Below are 20,987 nucleotides of genomic sequence, written 5' to 3' on the forward strand. Positions count from 1 at the left end.
AGGTATCAGGCTGGAGCTTTCCCTCTGCTCCCCTGAGCCTGCCCAGCACTGCTCTGTCCAAGGTACTACCACCTTACCTCAGGACCAGTCCTCCTCCCTTGCTAGTCAGGGACAGACTGCTCTCTCTTCTCTGCTGAGGCCTTTATATAGGGCTCAGCCTGGCCTGATTGGCTGCTGGTCTGTGCAGCCTCTCTGGCCTGTTCCAGCCCTTTTTCTCATGGAGTGGGGCAGCCGCCCCAATACAGTGGAATATGGGTCTGCTCCAGTATGGCATTTCCTACTTTTTGTTACAATAAAACAAGCATTTTTTTCCTTGTTTGGCACTCTACTTAATGAGCGTAAAACTGTTGTATTTAATGAGACATCTCATTTGAAATCCAACCAAACTGTTATCTGTGTTATATGTTTACTGCATGAGATGCCTGCAAATCACAGTAGCTCTTCACATCTTACAAGAAACAAACAGCCTGCCTCCACATCAGTTTTAATGGGAAAATGACCAAGTCAGAGTCCACCTGTATAAACCTAAAAAGTTCTCTAAGCTATACAAAGTTTAGTCACTTTGCAGTGCTGTGCTGAGTGTTGAACACTAGTTTGGAGCAAGAAAGAGGTTTTAAAGTTAAGAATGGCATTTTGTGGTGGAGTTCTGTTCTCATAGAGCCAGATTCTAATACCCTTACTCACAGGGAAGTACTGTGACCACTCTCACAGCCAGATAATAACCTTACACTCCACCTGAGTTCTATAAGAACCCTGACACTATAGGCTATGTGGGAGAGTAACTGAATCAAGTCTGAGTTGGGCTTCACTGACTGAGTCTGTTCTCATACAATCAAGTGCTAGGAATTGTGTGAACCAAGTTCTAAAGTAAGCTAAAATGTTTCTAAATCAGCTTGCTCATGTAGTTTGAAATAACCTTGCTTGCTTATTTATTTATTTCTAATTTGCCTCCAGATTATTAAAGATTATTACTTCATATTGAGCCCTCAAGGCAGGCAGTCAAGCACCTCAGGCTTTTTTGCCCTCCCCTCTATGGGTATGACCAATGGAGTGCTGATGCAGGCCCTTGTAGGGTCTAGTCTTATAAGGGAGTCAAATAGAGTGGCACTTATCCCAAGCACAAAATTTCCCATAATGTATTGTCCAATGTTTTCTTAAAATATCCACAGTTTTTGTTTAGTTCTCCTTTTAGAATGTGTGAACCATTCTAAAACATTAACTAACTCTTCTCTCCAGTTCATTCAGGCCCATCGATCTTTGAAGCTCATGTTTAAAAAAAAATAATTAACATTTACCTTAAGAAACTGTTGCCAAAATGACTGACAGTTCTGCATTTACGATAGTTGATCTTAACACATGATCTGAAAATGTTTTGACCTACAGTATATACGTTTGATTAAAGGAGCTGATATTTTTACAATTTCATGGCCCATAACTTGAATAAATTCAAGCTGTACAGGGTTGGGTGTTTGAGGTTGTTTTTGGTGGTGGAGTTTTGTTTCTGGTTTGGTTTTTTTTGGAGGAGGGGTGTTGCATATTTCCTGTCAAATGTTTTTAATGAGATTTCATTTGGGTATCACACGTTTTCTGAATACGTCTTTTGATGTAGTTTCTTGGTGATATGTCAAAGTAAATTTTGAAAATGTAGTACAACCTGGGGCTCTCAGGTTTCAGACTTCACCAACCTGCTTGCCAACTCGTGATATCCATCTTTTCACGTTTAGGGCAGTTCACATTTGTTATGTCTGTCAGAACTACACATTCTTAGCACCAGTTTCATTTTGTCTTCAAAAACATATGCATAATTCTCCAATTTTGTGGGAAAACTAGTTTGAAAATAAGGCACTTTTTAAAATTAGAGTGGCAGGTATTCCAAAAAGGCAAAAGAAAATTATAACTATCCTGTGCCCTTCTTACCTTTGTACCAGCACATCTATCTATATAAAATGAAAAAAAGCTGGAGTTATAACAAAGGTTAATTTTTACAGCCATTCACTATGAGATCTCAAAAAACACACAATGCTTGAATTGTGATTAATCTGTGGTACAGGAAGTTCACACCTCAGACTTCTTATTGATTTATTAATAAAGATAGGGGAAAAGTTGATGCATGATGTCAATTTTTATAGCATAAATCTCTTCCCTCAAACCACCAGATCAAGTGCTGGCCGCAGCATGTTATTAGTCACTATTGAGGTCTTCATTGAAGAATAATAGTTGTGACCATAGTAAACATTTTAAAAGTTCATTATTTATATCATGTCCACTCATTAAAATGGCACTAGTACCATGGTGTCATGTAGTAAATTTGACTCCATTTAACATGACATAGTCTGGGCACTTTGAGAACCAAGACAAAATAGGAGAAAAACAAGGTCATATTATGAAATTGTCTGGGAAGATGTGAAGGAATCAGTATTTCCATTAAAGGCCAATCATGGGATTAACTGTCTCATTACCTGAGTTGTTTACAGTGATGGTGTAGTGGTGTTAGTCCCAGGACATTGGAGAGAGAAGATGGGTGAGGCAATATCTTCTACAGGACAACTTTTGTTGATATGAGGGACAAGCTTTTGAGCTTACATAGAGCCTTTTCTTCAGGTCTGGGAAAGGTATGCAGAGCATCACAGCTAAATACAAGGTGGAATAGATTGTTCAGCATAAGTAGCTGACACATTGTGAGAGACCATTTGAGGTGAAGTGGCCACTTAATACCTCTGCAGTCATATGACAAAAACATTGGTTAGTGAGTTACAGATTGTAATAAATCAACAATCCAGTGTCTTTATAAAAAGACCATGATTTTTGGTGTCTAGCAAAGTTATGACTTTAAGCTCCAGGCTCGTCTTTAGAAGGTGCTGCACAGATTTCCTTTGAGGATTAGAGGTCAGATATGGAGTGATTGCTTTGTGAAAAGTGTTTGCTCATGGATGATATGGTGTTTTTTGTCTTGTCTTGTGTGAGTTCATTCAAGAGTGTACTGATTGTCTTGTTTCACCCACGTATTGGTTATTGGGGCATTCAGTGCACTGGATGAGATACATCACATGTTGTGATAGGCATGTGTAAGACCTATGGATCTTGAGAGTTGTGTTGTTGGGGATATAATCATCATATCAGTGGAGATACATCTGCAGGTTTTACATCACTTATGGCAGCGTCTGGTGCCACTTTGAGTTAGTGGGGTCCTGGTCTGTAGGGAGCTTGCTTCTAATGATGAGCTTGGCAAGGTTAGGGGGTTGTTTAAAGGCCAGAAGAGGGGATTCTGAAAAGATTTATTTCAGGATGGGGTCTCCATCAAGTATGGTTTGTAATTGTTTAATGATAGCCCATAGGTGTTCCAACATGGGGTAGTAGGTGACAACTAGGGGTATCCAATCGGGTGGAGGGTTGGCTTATAATGAAGCAGGTTATCTTGGGGTATTTGAATGGCCCGTTCCATAATGCAATGTACTTCTCTGGAGTGTCCTTGTTTGGTGAAGGCAGTTATAAGATGTATCCTGGATTTTCTCTTTGGAACATATTCTGTGGCATCTGTGTGCCTGGCGATAGATAAGATTTTTTTGAGTATGTTTGCGGTGATTATTGGATCTGTGAAAGTAGGTGTGGCAATCTGTGGGTTTCTTGTATATAGTGGTCTGTAGGATTCCATTGTTCAAGCTTATTGTGGTGTCCAGGAAGTTGATGCTGGTGCGTGAGGTTCTAGAGAGTATTTGATGGATCAGTGGTAGTTGTTAAGACTATGGTGGAAATCTGAGGGTCTTTAGGTCATCTTTCCAGAGGATGAAAACACATTAATGTATCTAGTATATAATTGATTTTGTGGTGCATATGTCCAGAAATTCTTCCTCAAGGTGGCTCACAGGCCTGCCGACAGGGGGAGCCAAAGGGGGAAATTTCCTAGCAGCCCAGGCAATTTAAAAGGGCCCAGGGGTTCCTGGCTGCCGCTGCCACTCTAGCAGCGGTGGCAGCTGGGAGTCCCGGGCCCTTTTAATTTGCCCAGGGCTCCTAGGTGCATGTGGGGTAGTATCGGTGGCAGCGAAGGCAGCCGGGTGGGCATGTGGACGCCCTGGCCGTGCCGGAAGAGCACCACCCAGTAGTGCAGCTGGCAGCAGCTTGCTGGGCACCAGCTGGCACAGCACTGCATGTGCACACACACAATTCAGTGACTATCATTGTCACTGCACATATTTGTATCTTAAAAAAATATCTAGCAATATTCAGGAAGGCATCTTTGACTATGATGTTTTCAGGCAGTTCAGTATATCACTATCAATAAGATTGGTCTCTGTCCAAAGATACAAAGCCCCACATTCAGCACATGCATACAAATGATTTTTCCTCTCAAGATCAGATAAAGTCCAATATTTTTCCTAGCAACGAAAATTTGTGCTGTATGTTTTATTTCAACTTCCTCTTCCATAGCATATGTACTGTATGCTATCCTTCATAGCCTATAAATAATTAATTTCATACCAGGTCATTGAAGGCTGCTATCAAATCCCTCCCCTCCCCCATTCTTCTTTCTGCAGACTAAATAAGCCCAGTTCCCTCAGCCTCAACTCATAAGTCATGTGCCCCAACCCCCTAATCATTTTTGTTGCCCTCCACTGGACTGTCTCCAATTTCAGTCCATAATGTATTTATTTAATTTAAAAATATAATTCAAAATAACAAATTCTACATCTTGTATTTAGGCTCACAATTTGTTTAATACTGGTGCTGTAACTGGGGGGGGGAGTTAACTACCTCAAGCAATGCCACAACTTATGTATAGTGGGTTCTAATGTGTTATCAATAGGATAAAAAGTAGTGTTGTAAACCTCAGACATCCCTTTCTAGGGGGCCCATTGACTGTTCTACCCTGGGGCCCAGAATTGCTGTCAGCAGGCCCGGTTACCCATGAGGAGGTTGCCTTACTGGGGAACCATTCTAGTACCTATGGCTGTTCACGTCTGAACAAAGTGTGTATGTAGTGAGGTGGAGTGGCCTCCCACTGAGCTCGTGTGGGAGGGACCCCCACTAACCCACTACAGTATGTTTGAATGTAAAATTGTTATGGGTGAGGTTGAAACAGATGAGTTTAGGGATGTGTTTGGGACGGATGTCAGGGTGTTGTCCATTGTCTTGTGGATATTTGAGGCAGACCTCTATATGACATCATTGTGAGGGATGTTGGTATATAGGGAGGTGACATCCATGGCGGCAAGGATGGTCTTCTGAGGGATGTTGTTAATGTTCCAGAGTTTCAGGAGGAAGTCAGAAGCTTGTCCTTTGTATGATGAGTGGTTTGAGGATTGTTTCTATGAGTCCTGATAGTCCTTCAGTAATACTGCCATGGCCAGATATGATGGGTCTGCCTGGGTTCCCTTGTGTATGTATATTAGGAAGTATGTAGAAGGTCCTTGGAGTGGGTTCTTGGGGGATGAGGTTGTACCATTTCTCTTGGAGCTGTTTGGGAAAGGATATGATAATATCCTTAAATTCCTCAGTGAATTGTGGGGTTGAGTAGTCTTTGAGTTCTTTATGGTAGGTGATGTCAGTTTTGTCATTGTCCTCATTGATGTAGTCATCATGGTTGAGAACTATGATGGCTCCACCTTTGTCTGTTTGTTTGGTGATTAGATATCAGGTACTGTATAGCTATCCTCTCAGCAGTGGAGAGATTGTGGTAGATGTGGTGATTAAGGACTTCAGTCTGCTTCAGGGGGAAAAAAACTATCAATGTAATGATCAAGTGTGCATTTTTTGTCAACAGTGGGGTGTCCAGTCAGATGGCGATTGTTTCTTATGACTGTCAATGGGGACGTGGTAATTGTGGGTGTTGGTGTCATTGTTGGGAAAGAATTTTTTGAGGCAAAGTTGGTGAAAGAAGTTTTCTAATTCTCCACATGTCAGGATAGTATTTGGTTCTGTAGTGGGGTAGAAGTTCAGTCCCTTAGGGTACGTCTTCACTACCCGCCGGATCAGCGGGTAGCAATCGATTTCTCGGAGTTCGATATATCGCATCTCATCTAGACGCGATATATCGAACCCCGAACGTGCTCCCGTCGACTCCGGAACTCCACCGGAGTGAGTGGTGGTAGCGGAGTCGACGGGGGAGCCGCGGACATCGATCCCACGCCGTGAGGACGGGTAAGTAATTCGAGCTAAGGTACTTCAACTTCAGCTACACTATTCACGTAGCTGAAGTTGCGTACCTTAGATCGACCCCGCCCAGTGTAGACCAGGCCTTAGAGTGTACAGATAATTCAGGTTAGGGGTAGTCTTGATGATAAATTGATGTCGGGGTGTCATGTAGTGCAAGGGTTTTTCCTGAAGGTGATGTTCTGTGTGTTCTGGAGTTGCTGAAGAATAATTCTGGTAGCTAGCAGGCTTCTTAATAAGGGTGTGACACATGGGAGTGATAAGTGGCTAAACTACATTTCTCATCCCCAGTCACATGATGATACAGGTCAGTATCCCTCTCATGTGGCAAAGGGTAGCCACAGACTGTAGTGCCTACAGTAATAGTGGCTATAGAGACTTTAGCAATAATAATACTTAGCACTTTTCATCCAAAAAAACTCAAGGTGCCTTACAAAGATAGGTAAATATTTAATCCTATTTTATAGATGGGGAAACTGAAACACAAAGAGATTCAAAGTCTCAAAACAGGTCACTAGCAGAGCTGGAAATAAAACTCAGGTTTCCTGATTGTTAGTACAATATGGTATCAACTGGACAATGCTGCATCCCAGAAAACTACTATTTGTGATGATGCATAGGTGATCAGCCCTGGGGCTTTGGAAGAAGAAAAGTCTCTTCCTCCTGTTGGACTGAACTAAATTATTTTGCTGTCACTTTGTGATACCAGTTGGACACCAGCTCAGCCACCCCCCAGTGCTGTTCTGTGTAACTCCCGTACTCTAAACTGAAAATGTTGGCTATATAGCTGCAACCAAGACCCCTGTAGTTTCTGGTCATGTAAATTATATGGGCCACCCTTTTCCACAATTCATCACCTTCTAGCTGCTGCCTCCCAGTCAGGGTGTGTCAGCCCTTTTTGTGTTTGGCCCCATACTCAGCTGGTCTATGTCAATTCCAACTTCACAAAATTGGGCCATGTTTCTGATTGATGAAGCCTTCCTTCCTCAAGTCTCTAAATAAGTCTAAAATTTAGCAGCACGACAGCTCAGATGTTTAATTGTTCCTTTTGCAATCACTCTCAAGGCACCAAGCCAACAAGTGGCCTCACTTGGCAATAGCAGGCATCTCAGCCTCCGTCATGTCTTCATGCTGTTTCACCCTTTTTTATCATTGTCTGCAGGGGTAGCAGGTCACTAGAAGCAACTTGGGCTAAATCACCCCAGGCACATGACACCTGTCTGCCAGACACCGTGTAGTGTGCAGTACACCTGGCTGCCACTGGAGACCGCTGGTCCCACAGCACATAGATTTCAGGCAGCAGAGGGAGGGAGGCACAATGAAGAGTTTTGTACAGGGACACCCTCCACCCCCTCAGGGATACAATAACACACTGTCTACTTACAGTTATTGAAGGCTTAAAGAATATGCTGCTTTATTGTTGGAACTATATTTAAAAACCTGGTACAACCCCCACAAGATAGGAAGTAAGGTGCAAAGGTGAATCAAGGCGCCATCCCATAATACTCTGAGTGACTCAGTTAACTTCTTAGTAGCCATTTTACTACAAAGGGAATGCAGGCGTCAGAGGGATTATAGTCCAGAATTGCCCCAGAATGGCAGACAACAGGAATCCCTACAAGTATCTAGCCCTGTAGGCAGCACACAGAGGAGGCACAGAGCAGAAAATGCAGGCTTCTGTGGGATTCATTCAGATCCTTCCCTCAGGGGGAGGAAATTGTATTCCCTCTTACCTTTTTTCCTGATTCTCCATGTAAAGCAACAAGAAAGGGGGTGTTTCTGAGCTGGCAAAGGTGGTGGTTATCAGGTAGGAGGGGGACAGATTCTGAGTGAGAGGATTTTGTATGTCAGTGAGGGAGGATGGAGAGAGTATCTTAGAGCTGAGGAGGATGCTTGTAAGCATCAGAGAAATCGGGTATGGAGAGGAGAGGTTCTCTGCCTGAGTAAATGGGTGTGGATGGGTGGTGCAGGTTAGGTTGGAGGCAGCTGGAGGCTCTTGGGGATACTTTGAGCCAGGGGAGGGATGGGACGGTAGATCTGAGTGCAGGGCCAAATGGAGTTGATTGGTGAATTGGTAAAGGCTGTGTGGGCAGGGATGATGGGGAGACGGGGAGATGGATTGGTGCGGGAGAAGTTGGGAATGCCAAAAGGATCACGGGAGGGTAAATACTGTTTTCTCCCACCTTGCCTGTTACTGTAGTTTTCCCAATTTTCATTTTCAAAGGGAGCAGGGGTGAGAGAAGGAAGAGAATGCCCCTGTTGTTTCCCCACTTACCTCCCTTGCACTTCACCAAAATGCTTCCTTGTGACCTTCCCCCTTGCACAGAACCCTAGTTTATTTTGAAAATATAATGAGCCTGCAGGGAAGAGTAGGAGATGCATGCATTTATGAACATATTGGTGGGGGTAGAAGGGAAGGCAGCTTGCTGCCTGCAGTCCCACCATTTATACTGGTGTCCAGCGATCTCTGGTTTTATAATATTTAACTGAGTGAATGACTTACCCTTTCCTTTTGGAGCTTTTGCTAATGAGTTGGGCATCTGCATTATCGCAGGGTTATGGCTCATCTGTTCCCTTTTGACAAACCCCCTAAACAGCAGTCTCTCTTCCCTTCATTTTTTAATTTCTGTCTCCCTCCTCAAGTATCTAGACAGGGAGGTGGAGGAAGGAGGATGGAGGAAGAAGACTCTTGACTTGGAGAGAGAGCCTGCTGCTTGTCACTTTTTTATGTTCTCATCTTTCATGATAGATCAGTGTCTGGATGACTTCTTGCTGTCTTCATATTCTCTGCCCCCTCTTTGGGGAGAAAAACCTGCACCACAAGCTATGGGGTATTTTAGTCTGGGCAGAACTCAACATGAGGTGGCTAGGGGCAATGCAGATTCCATGGCCATGAGAATCTGCTAAAAGCTTAGATAGGCAGATGAGATGGGGAAAGGCCAGATGGCTACAGTAAAGTAGTGAGGAACAGGTATGTTAGACCCAGGCTAAACAAATCCCTGGTACCATGGTAACCAAATGGCAGTTGCTCCAGGTTAATCAAGACACCTGGGGCCAATTAAGATCTTTCTAGAAGGCAGTGGAGATAGCTACATTGATTGGGACACCTGAAGCCAATCAAGGACTGGCTGGAACTAGTTAAAAGCCTCCCAGTTAGTCAGTGAGGTGTGCATGTGAGGAGCTGGGAGCAAGAGGTACAAGGAGCTGAGAGTGAGAGAGTGTGCTGCTGGAGGATTGAGGAGTATAAGCATTATCAGACACCAGGAGCAAGGTCCTGTGGTGAAGATAAAGAAGGTGTTTGGAGGAGGCCATGGGGAAGTAGCCCAGGGAGTTGTAGCTGTCATGCAGCTGTTACAGGAGGCACTATAGACAGCTGCAATCCACAGGGCCCTGGGCTGGAACCCGGAGTAGAGGGCAGGCCCGGGTTCCCCCTCAAACCTCCCAACTCCTGATCAGAAACAGGAGGAGTTGACCCAGACTGTGGGTTCCACCAGAGGGGAAGATCACTGAGGTGAGCAAATCCACCAATAAATGCAGGACCCACCAAGGTAGAGGAGGAACTCTGTCACACAGAATTGAATTTATAAGCAAGATATCATACTGTTTTGTATCTACCTATGCAAACCAGTCTTTTATGGTTGGCATACTTGTCTTCCCTGACATAATCCTAAAACGGTGGTTTAACCTTGAACAAATCCAGAAATATCCCAGATAAGGGAGCCAATTATAGTGCACTTAATGAATGGAACATCATGATGGTTAACTTATTTAAATCACCTCCTGGAGCGTAGAGGGAATTAATGGCCCCATTAGTCCAAAAGATATTCTAATTCAGCTTTAAAGGATGAAGCTAGGCATGGCCCTTCAACAGGAATGAGGTGCTCAGTAAAGAGGAGGCTGAAAAGCTCTTCAGTGAATATATTGATTCCCATATTTCTAGCTGCTTTGTCTAAATTAATTGTGACCTAAGCAAACTCTTCCCTCTGTACATACAAGAAATGGAAATCTGTTACAAAGGGCCATGTTCCTCTGCAGCAAGCTGGAGCATAATTCTGTTACATGATCCCTGGGACTCTGGTGTGGCAGCTTCATTTAGATTAAAAAAGAAAGAGCGAGTGAGTAGTAAAAGTGAGTAGTATGATCACTATAGTGTTCTCTGAGTTGGTTGTTTTTATATTAAATTCTGTATATTTTTATGTTATCCCAACACTTTGTTCTCAGCACCGGTATTGTGATGTTGTGCAGTCTATATGGTTTTATGAAAATTTAATAATAAGTGAATATAATGTAACTGAAATATGCTTCATGCAAAAGGTCTCTTGTAAGGTATCATTACAAAGCTTATAATCTACTAAATGTAATCATCTTATTTGTATAAATGTACCACTCTTGTATCTGAAACTAGAAATATGAAATATAACTCTGAGGGCCTATTGTAATTATGTAAAGTGTGGGCCATTAATAGTGGTTTGGAATCTTGAAGATTCCCATTAAGTAGGACCATTGTCTGCAAATGGCCGTGTTTTACCTGTAAGTTTTCCTGTATACCTGTGTGCTGGCAAGTGGATAATGAAGTCTTGCAGTGATATGTGATCATGTCACCTGAACTGGAATCCATCTTTAACCTCGTGTCTTTCCATTGAGAAGGAGTGGGTGGGAACTTAGAGAGTGACAAAAGGATTCCCGCCTTATGCAAAAGATATATAAAGAGGTGGAAGAGAACAAAGAGGGAGAGGAGCCATCATGAAGAATCCCCTAGCTACCACCTAAGCTGAAACAAGAGCTGTACCAGGGGAAAGAATTGTGCTCAGGCCTGGAAGGTGTCCAATCTGAGGAAAAAACGTACTGAAGCATCTCTGAGGGTGAGATTATCTGTATTCAGTTTTGATTAGACATAGATTTTATTTTGCTTGGTGATTTACTTTGTTCTGTCTGTTACTACTTGGAACCACTTAAATCCTACTTTCTGTATTTAATAAAATCACTTTTTACTTATTAATTAACTCCGAGTATGTATTAATACCTGGGGGATTAAACAACTGTGCATATCTCTCTATCAGTGTTATAGAGGGCAAACAATTTATGAATTTACCCTACATAAGCTTTACACAGGGTAAAACTAATTTATTTGGGTTTAGATCCCATTGGGAGCTGGGCATCTGAGTGCTAAAGACAAGCACGCTTTTGTGAGCTGTTTTCAGGTAAACCTGCATCTTTGGGGCAAGTAATTCAGACCCTGGGTCTTTGTTGGAGCAGACAAAAGGGTCTAGCTCAGCAAGACAGTGCTGAAGTCCTAAGCTGGCAGGAAAAACAGGAGCAGAGGTAGTCTTGGCACATCAGGTGCAGGGGCGGCTCCAGGAATTTGGCCGCCCCAAGCAGTCATGCCTGCGGGAGGTGCACCGGAGCCGCGGGACCAGTGGACCTCCCGCATGCATGACTGTGGAGGGTCCGCCAGTCCCGTGGCTCCAGTGGACCTCCCACAGCTGCGGAGGCAGGGCGGCAGCCGGCTCCGGCGGACCTTCCGCAGTCATGCCTGCGGGAGGTCCACCCGAGCTGCGGGACCAGCGATCCGTCCGCAGTCATGCCTGCGGGAGGTCTGCTGGTCCCGCGGTTCCGGTGGACCTCCCGCAGGCATGACTGCGGAAAGTCCGTCGGAGCCGGCTGCCACCCTGCCGGCAAAATGCCGCCCCAAGCGCATGCTTGACGCACTGGGGTCTGGAGCCGGCCCTGATCAGGTGGCAGCTCCCAAGTGGGTTTCACAGGTATGTTCCAGATTTTTGTATTGACAGCACATTGCATGGTAGAAGATGTTTTGGTGGGAAGCTGAAGCGTAGGAAACAGCTGAGCCTCTTGGAACGTTGGAGGGTGTGGAAAGTAGTTTGAGAGTCTGGTAGATGCTCCAGATTATCCTGTTCTTTCTGCTAAATTGATCAGGAGTGAAATCGTTAACAATGGTGACGTTTAAATGGTCATCAATATGTTTTCAGAGTGAACTCACAGAGATGAACGTTGGCACTTTTCAACACAATCATTTAGGCTGTCTGAGGACTCAGAATGAAAACACTATCTGTTACACTAAATTCAGATTTTAAGGTTAATCTACATAACAGTGAAGGCAAGAAATTGCTTTTTTCCAAATGAAACATAGATATACTTAGCTAGAGTATAGCTTGCAAGGAATCAACTCCATGGCAAATTCTGTGGCAGGAGAATCAGGGTATATAATAACCCTATCACTTGTGCTGACAGCTGATAATTTTTAACAAATGTATGTGTGTCTGCATGCAAAATTGGACACACAAGTAGAGCCCATACAAATCAAGCCTTATATAACTGGGCTAAAATTTTAAAAGTATTTAGGCATCTAATGCAGTGGTCCCCAACCTTTCTGTGGCCAGTAGCACATTCATGTTTCCAGAAGTGTGTGGCGGGTGCCAACAATTTGTCAAGATTTATTTTGTATTTGTACATTAAATAATATGAAAATCATCATATTTAATATTACATAATATATGAATCCATAAGCTAAAAAGGGTAATTTTACATGTAAGAGGTATTAATTACATTATTCGGCAATTACTCTTTCACCTTACCATGTGAATTTGCTCTTTTTTATCTACCTGCAAGAAAAATTAAGGAGTTTTTACAAAATAAATATCATAAACAGTTTTACCTTTTAAAGATAAATAAGATTAAAACATTGTTGAACTGCTGGTCCAAATACATTTATTATTCTTACTTTAACATAGAATGAAGCCTGCAACCCCAGAGTTCTGTCCCCGGCAGGTGCAGGGCCGCGGCTTCTCTCTGGATTAAACCGTTGCCCCGTGCCTGCCGGGGACAGAGAACACCGGCGCCCGCAGCCTGTGGGACCCGGAGTTCTCTGTCCCCAACAGGTGCGGGGCCGTGGCTTCTCTCCCCTGCTGGGCACTAGGTGGGCACACATAAATGCCCCGGCAGGTGCCATGGTGCCTGTGGACACCATGTTGGGGACCACTGATCTAATGGGATTTTTTCATAATCATCTAGGTGCTTCAAACCCATTGATTTGAATGGAGTTATGCACCAGGATGCTCTTTAAAAATCCCACTGGATACCAAAATGCCTTTAAAAATCTGGTTCCAAAAATACAGGTGGTTAAAACCCCCTCTCCTCCACAGACCACAGTAGGCTTTCCAATGGATAATTTTTATGTATTCAATCAGTATCTACCTCACATCAGAGAACAAATAACACTTATTTGGTAAACTAGTTAAGATTGATGTTCTTTTCTTTGGAATAGTGAAATTAACATTTTCAAAGATCAGAATTATCATGTGTGGTCTATATATCTGTCAAAGTTGGTATTTTTTTCATTCTTTGTTGTTTTCACTTGATGTTAAGCCTTCAATGAATATCATGATCACCTATTTAAGATTTAGTCACAGTGAAGAGGATTTATGTTATTTCTTTAGTATCTTGGAACTTGAAACTGAGGTTCTTTTTCCTTGCTATTTAATGCTGATGCTTCTGAACTCTGTTAAGTGCAGATGTTCATTTTTTTTTAATCTGTTATTTCCTTCCGAAGGCATTTTTTCTCTCTGGTTAGTTCTTCTCAGTTCTTGTTAGCAGAAAGGTTTCTTTGATCCATGTCCATTTGGCATATTTGATTTCCGGTGTTTCATGAAAACCATGTTAATCCCAAAAATCTCCTGATCTTCTCATAACCTAGTAAATTAGGTTGAACCTGGCTTGGGAAACTGTGGGGGGGATAACTCCATTTCTTGCAACTCTTGCAAAATAACCTTCCTTGCTTGCAACTTCTTGCAAATCTATGTTGATTTTTTTTCTGTATTGCAGTAACATGAAATGTTCAGCCATCTCCAAAGGAGGTCCACCAAATTTCATATCATACTAACCTGTCCCAATTATGTCAATGATCAGGAAAGAGGGAAGGTATTGGTTAGACCTCTGATTCTTTACTACATGTTCTTCAAATGTCCACATGCATTTCTAACCCAGAAGATTAATATGTAGTGAATGTTGGGTTGGTTTGTTGTTTGAGTGTAGTTTTGACAGCCCTGCTGGTAGAAATATTCTGTTTACCCATAGAACATATGAAGCACACATTGGGCCAGCACACATTTCTCTTTGCATTGCATGTGCACCTTTCCTGTTCTGGAGGGACCTCCAATTGGATAAGACTATAGTTAACTATTTTCCTATTCAGTCTTTGGCCTCTCTGCATAGTTCATTAGTTGTAATGGTATGATTCCTGCCTACTGGGAACGACTTTCTTTGATGTTTGAACAGCAGTCTGAGGACAACTACTTTTACCAGCACTGATCTGAGTTGAATTTGATCTCAGAATTGTGGGGAGTTTGTATAGAACAGAGTTGGGGTGTTCATACCCCACATTGGAGCAGGAAAACAAGAGGTTAATTACCTATGGAGAAAGCCACATACCATCCCTGCCCCCATAGAACAAGCTTTACTTGATGGTTAAGGCAAAAAACCTTTCACTCAGTCCCAGGGGGAAGAGTACTGGAACAGGAAGGGGCTACTAAAGAAAAGAAAAATGGACCTTTACTCCCAGGGAGAACAGAGAGAGGAGCCTGTCAGAGCCAAAGCTTGGAGAGCCTGAGAATTAGCCTGCTCCCTGAAATCTGTCAGACGAGGCCTGCAGATGGGACAGCTTAATTCCTTGTTTTGTATTTTGTGACTGATTTAAGAGTCTGTTCTGGAAAAAGCCTGGGGTCAGTGCAGCATATTCCCCATGAAACAGGCAAGATCCTTACAGCGACAAAAGCACTGTATTCATTTACACACTTTTTTCCCTTATTTTGAGGCCTGATGTTACTGCCCCAAGTTAACCTTGCATAAGTACTTGTACAAATCCCTTGAGCTATCCAGTATCCGCTTGGGTCTAAGACTACCTGAAAAAGTCAGACTGCAGTTACCTACTCAATTAAAAAAAATCCTTTTAAGGTTCTATTTCAACTTCCTATCAAGTAAAGTTGGATAGCATTTAAGTCCAAGTCAATAATTCTTATTTGCTCAAGCAATTTCTTCCAAGAGAATGTTCCCTTGTCCAGTGTATATGACCTAGCTGTTCCTTTTCTGTTTGTGTGGCTCCAGTGGTTACTAAAAAGCCTATTATTCAGTGGTGCACAAGGGAGTAAATTGCTTTTAACAAATATTGATACATTTCACACTTATCTTTATTGACTTTCTGGAGTAAGTCCTATGTAATTGTTGTCAGGAATCTGATTCTGGGAATTTGTTTTAAAAGTAAGGCCTTGTCTACACTACAAGACTATTTCGAATCTACTTAAGTCGAATTTGTGGATTCGACCTTATGAAGTCGAATTTGTGTATCCACACTAAATACACTAATTCGAACTTCTGAGTCCACATTAAGGGAGCCGGCGTCGACTTTGGAAGCGGTGCACTGTGGGAAGCTATCCCACAGTTCCCGCAGTCCCCGCTGCCCATTGGAATGCTGGGTAGAGCTCGCAATGCCTGCTGGGTGAAAAAATGTGTCGAGGGTGGTTTTGGGTTACTGTCGTCATTGAACCGTCAATCACGCCCTCCCTCCCTGAAAGCGCCGGCGGGAAATCTGTTCGCGCCCTTGTCTGGTTGGTTACAGCGCGGACGCCACAGCACTGCGAGCATGGAGCCCGCTGCGATCATCGCTGCACTTATGGCCGTTGTCAACTCCTCGCACCTTATCGTCCACCTCTTCCACAGTCAGCTGCTGAGAAACCGGGCGAGGAGGCTCCGGCAGCGCGGTGAGGAGAGTGGCGCAGACCTCTCAGAAAGCAGGGTACGCCGCGCAGTGGAGATCATGGTGGCAATGGGTCACGTTCATGGTGTGGAACGGCGATTCTGGGCCCGGGAAACAAGCACGGACTGGTGGGACCGCATAGTGCTGCAGGTCTGGGATGACACAGAGTGGCTGCGAAACTTCAGGATGTGTAAGGGCACTTTCCTTGAACTGTGTGACTTGCTGTCCCCTGCCCTGAAGCGCCAGGACACACGCATGCGAGCAGCCCTGAGTGTGCATAAGCGAGTGGCCATAGCTCTCTGGAAACTAGCAACGCCAGACAGCTACTGGTCAGTAGCGAACCACTTTGGCGTGGGCAAATCTACCATGGGGGTTGCTGTCATTCAAGTAGCCCACGCAATCGTTGAGCAACTGCTCTCAAAGGTAGTGACTCTCGGAAATGTCCAGGTCATCATAGGGCTAGTCTACACTTACCGCGCGGGTCGACGCGGTGGTTGATTCCCAAACTATCGCGTCTGATCTGGGGCTATAGATGGGACTCACATCCCTATCGAACTGGTACTCCACCTCGGCAGCTGGAGTTAGCAGAGTCGACATTAACGCGGAGTTCGAAAGGGCTACTTTTCAATGGTGCTGCAAGCTCTGGTGAGCCATAGGGGACATTTTACCAACATCTTTGTCGGGTGGGTGGGCAAGGTTCATGACGCGCGTGTGTTCAGGAACTCTGGTCTGTTCAAACGCCTCCAGGCAGGTACTTTCTTCCCGGACCACAAAATAACGGTTGGGGATGTGCAGATGCCTACAGTGATCCTCGGGGACCCAGACTACCCGCTAATGCCCTGGCTCATGAAGCCCTATACAGGCGCCTTGGACAGTGAGAAGGAACTCTTCAACTACCGGCTGAGCAAGTGCAGAATGGTGGTGGAGTGTGCTTTCGGACGTCTCAAGGGGAGATGGCGGAGCTTACTGACTCGCTCGGACATCAGCGAAAAGAATATCCCCGTAGTTATTGCTGCTTGCTGTGTGCTCCACAATCTCTGTGAGAGCAAGGGCGGGACCTTTTTGGCCGGATGGGAGGTTGAGGCAAATCGCCTGGCTGCTGTTTACGATCAGCCAGACACCCGTGCTGAGAGAATATCCCAGCGGGAAGCGCTGTGCATCCGGGAGGCTTTGAAAGCTAGTTTCCTCGCAGAGCAGGGTAACCTGTGACTGTCCACTTGATTTTAAGAGAGCCTGATCATGGGCCTGTGTCTGTATGTGTCGAGTTAGATCTGAGCTCACAAACCCGGTTCTCCAAGTTTCCCCCACTTCCAAAGCACGTTTTAAAACTAATGAAATGTTACAGTAATTAATAATAAATCTTTTGTTGACTTTGCATTTCTGTTTCTTGGTTGAAACATGGAAGCATACTGTGCTGGGTTCGGTGTGCACTGATGTACAGACCGCTTGTCCAAAACAGGATGGACAGCCTCCTGCTCTTACATAGGTCTGTGGGGTGGGGGACGGTTTACGGTGGTTGTGCATGTAGGGGAGGGTTTGCAGGAATGGGTGGGTTTGCAGGAAGGTGCGAGGGGTGCCGTCTTTGGATAGGGGTTTGCATGACGGCTGTGGGCTGTGGGTTTGGGCGTTGGAAGGGGTGAGGGGTGTGGGGGAAGGGTGAGTATCTGTCCCTGGATGAGGGCTCTTTTGGGGGCTCAGGGCAGCGGGGAGGATCGTGGCTATGGTCGAAGTGCATGTTAAGGGAAGCCTGCCTTTACATTCGGGGATGGCAGGCACCAGGACCCTGGACAAGCATACACATCAACGAAAGACCCGGGGCAGCATACACCACACAGACTGACCCTGGTGCCTAGTGACTGCAGTCTGTGTGTGCCCTGCAGTTGACCCTGCCCCCAAGTCTGTACCATGGTACTGTGGGCTATGCACTGCAATTACAATTCCCCCCCCACACACACACACAAAGTCTTCTGACACGAGAAACATGACGAAAACAGTGAGTAACAGCAAACCGCTTTTAATAATGTAGTACACAGTGGGGGGTTGAAACTTGGAGTTGGGACTGGGTGATGCTGTAAGGAAAGAACTTGTACAAATTTACAGCGCGAGAGGTGTCTTGAACATTAGCGCTCTGCTGCGGTGCAGTGAGAGTTCTCACGGCCCCTACTGCCCCTCCTTCTTGTAACTTTGGGTGAGGGGGGGACAGGACTTCTTGGAGTTGGAGGGCCGTTGCAGATGCAGTGCAGGGGGGCTCTCTCCTCCTGCCTGCGGTCCTGCAGAACATCTACAAGGCGCCGGAGCGTGTCCGTTTGCTCCCTCATTAGACCAAGCAGCGTTTGAGTCGCCTGCTGGTCTTCCTGCCGCCACCTATCCTCCCGTTCGATGTGTGTGCGATGCTGCTGACACAGGGTCTCCCTCCACTGTCTCTGCTGTGGAGCAGGCCATCAGTTCCTGGAACATGTCGTCCCTAGTCTTTTTCTTTCGCCGTCTAATCTGAGCCAGCCTCTGCGAGGGGGATGCCGGGGCAGTCCGGGAAAGAGCCGAAGCTGTGTGATGCGAAAAAGTAGGTGATTTCCTTGAACACATACATGTTTGCCAACAGTGAACACAGTCTAGTCAGTTTCAGTGAACAAGACCATACAGGGCACCAAGTCTCAGGAGATCTCAGAACTAGTTCGAGATTTCAGAATATGCTCTCATTGGCGGCGCCATTGCACTGGAGAGCGCACAAGCGAGGAAAGACAGCTGCATCCCTCTTGCACAAAGTCCTGGTAAGCCTTACAGTACATACTGCTTATCAGTTAGTGGATAGCTGTGCTCTCCTGCTAAAGGCAATGTGCAAAGCAGAAAGGATGAGCCTTTTGCAGCCCCTCCCGCCAGTGCACGGGAACGATCAATGGATGCTTGTTCTCTGGCCTGTAGCACGTGGCTGTTAGGCGAGGGTCATTGTTATGCAACCTAATTTTAAACCATTAACAATAGTAACACTACACTAATTGCCCTACTTAGATGTAGTATTTGCAGAACGAGATCACCCTGAGGCGGGTCACTCGTGCCCAGAAAGACAGGATGTTACGGGACGCACTGCACAGACCAGGACCATATGCAGCAATGCTAGTAGAGGCGATGATTCCTCTCTATATTCGGATGTCCTGGCGTGGAAGAGTCTGCTTCCACGGAGCGCCCAACAAGGCACCTCTTCCGACGAACCTCATGCGGAGGCTTTGCGAGGAACTGAATGACACCTTCGTGGAATTGTCGATAGAGGATTATTATTCTATCCCCATTTGTGTGGACCTTCTTTTCATATAGTTTAATATTTAGAATTTTGTAAATACTGTTTCTATTTTTTCTATAACAATGTTATAAAAAATAAATGTTTATACGTGTGTAGCACTTACCGCCTGATCCTTCCCCTGATTCTGAGTCCGGGTTAACGGCAGGGGAGGGTTGGTAGGGGATCTCTGTGAGGGTGATGAAGAGATCCTGGCTGTCAGGAAAGCGGAGTGTGTTCGCTGTCGCCTGCGCCGTCCTCAAAAGACCCTTCCTCATCTTCCCCATCGGCGAATATCGAGGAGGAACTGTCCCGGTACACTATTCCGTCCTCGGAGTCCACCGTCACTGGTGGGGCAGTGGTGGCAGACCCACCTAGAATGGCATGCAGTGCCTCGTAGAAGCGGCATGTCTGGGGCTGTGCTCCGGAGCGTCCGTTTGCCGCTCTGACTTTTTGATACCCTTGTCTTAGGTCCTTGACTTTCACGCGGCACTGCATCGCATCCCGGCTGTATCCTTTCTCTTTCATGGCTTTAGAGACCTTCTCGAAGGTCTTCGCGTTCCGCTTGCTGGAGCGCAGCTCCGAGAGCACAGACTCCTCGCCCCACACAGCGATCAGATCCATGACTTCCCGGTCAGTCCATGCTGGGGACCTCTTTCTATTCTGGGATTGCCCGGACTCCTCTGCTGGAGAGTTCTGCATCGTTGCAGGTGCTGCGGAGCTCGCCCCGATGTGCAACCAGGACGTCAGATTCAAAGTGCCCAGACAGGAAAATGAATTCAAATTTTCGCGGGTCATTTCCTGTGTGGCTGGCCAGAGAATCCAAGCTCGGACTGCTGTCCAGAGCGTCAACAGAGTGGTGCAGTGTGGGATAGCTCCCGGAGCTACTAAGTTCGATTAGCATCCACACCAAGCCTAATTCGAGCTAGCCATGTCGAATTTAGCGTTACTCCACCTGCCGGGGTGGAGTACCAAATTCGAACTAAAGAGCCCTCTAGTTCGAATTAAATGGCTTCCTGGTGTGGACGGTTGAGCGGTTAGTTCGAATTAACACTGCTAAATTCGAATTAAAGTCCTAGTGTAGACCAGGCCTAAGCTTAAAATAGGAGTACTTCAACAATGAGACAGTTTAACTGTGAGAACTGGAAAGTAACCTCGTCTGTTAGTAATAACTTTGAAGTAGGTCAGTCTGAAACATTACTAATATGTACAATTACTAAGCTGTGTCAACCCCTTTGAGTAATTTGCATTAGAGATTTTTGTAAATAGGGTTGTCAACTCTTGGTGAGTTATCGTGAGTCTTAACAAAATTTTGTGTTTCTAGCCATCCTGGTTTGAGGAGAAAAGCCTGAAAATGTGAACTGTAGAGGCTCAAAAATCAGACTCATGGTTTTGTGGGGGACCTGACTAATGAGTTGTGAACACTTAAGGTTTGGCAATGCTTAATGCCCAGCCAGGTGCTCTAATGGTCTAATCTGAAGCCTATTAAAGTAAATGGAAAGACTTCCTTTTATTTAAGGGACTTTGCTTAATTCCTGCCCCAGGAAGGTGTGATGCCTGAAGGTATAGCATAGTTTTAGTTAAGCCACGTCATCTTTCTTCTGCTTCCTTTCTTTCTCCCACCACCACTCATCAAATGTGACTACAAGTGGTCAGCATTTCAGTTCTATGTCTTGTCTAGAACAGAGCCAACCTACTGTCATGTGAGCAGTAGGCGTTCAACATTGATTGTGGGAAGAGCACCATATATTGAATCACGCCTTTGCTGGTTCCTCAGCACCTGGTTCTTCCAGGGAAATGTTG

Source organism: Mauremys reevesii, linkage group 2 (genome assembly GCF_016161935.1).
Source record: "Mauremys reevesii isolate NIE-2019 linkage group 2, ASM1616193v1, whole genome shotgun sequence".
Classification (NCBI taxonomy): Eukaryota; Metazoa; Chordata; order Testudines; family Geoemydidae; genus Mauremys; species Mauremys reevesii.